The sequence below is a fragment of the Nestor notabilis genome, unplaced genomic scaffold, assembly GCF_000696875.1.
Source record: "Nestor notabilis isolate BGI_N333 unplaced genomic scaffold, ASM69687v1 scaffold22380, whole genome shotgun sequence".
Lineage (NCBI taxonomy): Eukaryota > Metazoa > Chordata > Aves > Psittaciformes > Psittacidae > Nestor > Nestor notabilis.
This window is the reverse complement of record NW_009911050.1, coordinates 52,328-56,083: the sequence shown is the minus strand read 5'-3', so window position 1 is coordinate 56,083 and position 3,756 is coordinate 52,328.

The following is a 3,756-nucleotide window of genomic DNA, read 5'->3' as shown; positions in this document are numbered from 1 at the left end:
CAGAATTAATTGGTGGAAAAGCCTTTGCCTGCATGTTGGTATCATCTTTGGCTTGTGATTAGGCAGTCTAAAAGCCAGCGCCTTCACTCCACAGGGGCTGCTTGACTGTGTGCATGGCCTGGAGGTGCGCAGAGACATCACCTTGTGAGAAACTGTCATTACAGTGGCTCCTGGGCTGTGCTTCTCTCCACTCCTGGGACAGGGAGCTATTCCAGGAGAAATGGTTAGGAGGGAAGCAGGGGTGCTTGATAACTCTTCCGTTGCCTGGACTGGGGTACAAATAGCCCTTATGTGGCTTTCTGCCAGAAAGATTTGGGTAGCTGCTGTTCAATGTGCAGGGATGGGCCAGGATTTGTGGGATCCAGGACCTGCAAAGATGTTGCTCCAAGGAATTCCATATTCCTGGAAGGACTGAACAAAACCTCTTAAAAATGGCAGTACTGGTGCTTGGTAGTGTAACACTCACTCCACATGAAGGCAGAGCAGAAGACCGGAGACAAGAACCTGTGTATGATTCCCGGAGGAGACTTTTGCCTGGGGGTTTTACAGAACAAACAGTGCTAAGTGAAGCTATCAAAGAGAAATTAAATATCAGCTCTGGTGGATGACAGACGAACTCCAAGCAGAAGCTCTTAAAGTTAAAATGAAAAGAAAAGAAAAGAAAAGAAAAGAGAAGAAAAGAAAAGAGAAAGTTTTGTTTCAAAAGAAGAGTAAAACATATACCCATACACGCAGGAGTTCTACTTCATTACTTAAAAGAAAACAAACCAGTGGTTCGACAATGAAGGTGAATGAGATCAGGTCTGAGATTTGTAGTTTCCTTTAGAACAGACAATGGTTCTAAATATAAGCATGAGAGGGCTGCAAAAGGATGGAGGTCCACATCTTTTAGTGGAAGAGTAAATATTTTCCAAAGCTGATTTATCTACTCGTGGATTCTTGTCTCATGCTAAAAGTATGAACCGTTTCTCAGACTGCATGTTACCAAAAATTCCTCTAAGAAGGGACTGCTTTTTAAGCATTGCTTTGAATTTTACCAGATGTCAGTGTATCTCCATGACATTGTAAGTGTTAAAAGCAGCAAGTAAGATGTTGACACTGTTCCTTTTAGGCTTTGGAAAGTTAATTGGATACTACTTATCCTCTAATAAGTACATTAACAGATTCCTCTGCCTAATTCTTCTTCATTTTCCTCCTTTTTCTGTGCTTTCATCTTTGTCATTTCTTCATACTCTTTTCATCACTGACTTCCTTCTTTTGCTGCTTTTGCCTTCAGTCTCCTAATCCAATTCTGTTATTTCCTTAGCTGTCATCCTATAGCAGCCATTTTCTCACCCTTCCTCAACTCTTTCTTACCTGTCTCAGTGCATCAAGATTCTCCAATTTTCCTGCTCTTTGTTTCAGAGTTTTTTTTCCCTCCCTTTCTCCCCCTCTCCCCACCTCCCAGAAGCAGATTCCTATGAGTTACTCTCCTGGGGTCTTACCAGCTCTTCTAGGGTTGACCTGGCAAAGCATCAGTTTTCTGTTTAAGTTGCAACAAGGTACGTATGTGACTGTTATATCCTCCTTGCAGGGCAAATGACTGTCAAGATGTCAAGAAAGGTTCATTCCCCATTGTTTGACAGGGACTGACTTGGCTGTCCCTATAGCTGTTGGTGTCGTGATCCCAAGCTTCTGCAAGAATTTGGCTTTCAGTTAAATCTGTTGCTTGCCTTCCTGTGACTACATCCAGGCATCAGAAGGCAAGCATTGCAAGCAGTGCACAGGGCACTATTAAAGTGTCTTCCTGTTGGCATTTGTACTTTTATTTAATTTTTGCTGCTTTCTGGATTTTTTTTTCTGTTATTGGCCTGAGATTACAGTTTCTATAGAGAAAATTTTAAAGAGGTCATTTTGATTGGCTCTGTCAAGCTTTCTTCAGACATATGGATTTCTTTTGTGTGTGCATGTAAGTGTGTGTGCACGTGTGTGTGTGCATGCATACCACAAGTCAGAGTCAGGCAACACCAGCAGCATCAGCTGTATTCAGGGGTTACTGCCTCTGTCCTCAAGCTGTCCAGCTTATGTAAAAGATTGTAGGTAGGAATGCCTCTTGGCACAACTGCAGCACATTCTAGTTGTAAATTAAGCTTGATCCTACCTGGAGAGTTCAGCTCTTATTGTGATTGCTGTTTCAGTTTTGTTCTTCCCAAAGGACAAGTGAGTGCTGTGCCAATCCCAAATGAGGTTATTTGAGGCATGGTCAGAGCTGTGGTTTGAGCTGCAGATCTGCAGAGAAGTTGTTATTATAGCTGGAAAAGTTTTTAAGGAACTATGTCTTGGGAACCTGTTGTACAGATGATTATAAATGTAGATGACTTGCCTACTTAACAGGCCAGTGCTGGATTCTAGGGCACTCAGAAGAGTGTGCATTAAATTACATCTCCAGCCTTAGAAGATATTAAAAAATTAAGGATCTATATGCTATGGAAAACGTATCTATTTATTTGTGAAGATTTTGTTTTTATAAAACAGGAAGAAATAGTGAAGTTACCATTACCATTGACAACTGCCTATATTTTTAGTGTCTTTCAAGGCAAACAAAATTTTAATATAAATCAAATCCAGAAACACTTCAATTCATTCAGTACATGCATACTCAGTTTAAGGAGCAAAATGTGCTTTTATGCGTGCAGCTCCTCACAGCTTTAGTGTTGATTAAAAAAGCTAAGTTGGTCTGAATGAATGCAACAAATGAGTCCAACTAAGCAAAAATTCCTGAGAAAATGAGAATAAACTGACTACAAAGGAATGTTTAAACTTATCCGTGTAGTGTTAAAAGGCATACAAATGGAGCAAGAGGCATTTCTGGCTAAGATATCAATGGAGATTTGTCACTGCCATGCAACATTTTCGAATGGATGATAGAAGAATACATCATAAGGCAGAAGAAACGAACACCACACTTCAATTTTTATCTTTAACTGTGGAATTCAAGAAATATTTTATTTTAAAGATTGGTAGAGTTTTATGATTTGAACTTAAAATAAGAAATATAGGGCCCACAATTTTAATCAAGGAAATTGAATAAAAATACTGAAATATGGATTTGAAAGATCAGTAATATAGATTTCTGGACAATCTGTAACCAGGCTCCCTTTCTAGGCTTTGTGTAAATTTACTAATATTTCATACAAGGAAAGATGGTGGCTTGAAAAATATGGTTATCCTGTCACAGAAAGGTATACTTAAAGCAAAGCAAATCATGGACTCTGCAATTTTTAATAGAGTTTTATTATAAAGGATAGGAAACCAAAACCACTTTTTTTTTTTCAAACCCAGATAAATAAACAGTAAATATCATGCTTTTTATTTTAAATGTGGTTTTCCTTTTGCAATAGTATCTGCAAAAATAGCATTACTAACTTGAAGACCTGCAAAAATATATCTTTTGAGAATATGGAGGAAGACGGACCACATATTTTGCACATAAATGAAGACCATTAAAAAAACTACTGGAAACTGAGACAAAACAGCTCTGTGAAAAAACTGCTGAGTAAGGAGTAGTTTGGTAACTTATTCAGCAGAAAACAGCAAATTAACCCTTAGGCAAGATTACTTCAAATATATATATAAATATATACAAATACACAAACTCAAAGATCTTCCCACTTAAAACCAAACAAAGAGAACCCTGTGGGGCTTTGTGATCTTTAAAAAGGGATGTTTAAAAAAATCCTATTCCATGGAAATAAAGGGGGTGGGAATGGGGGGGAG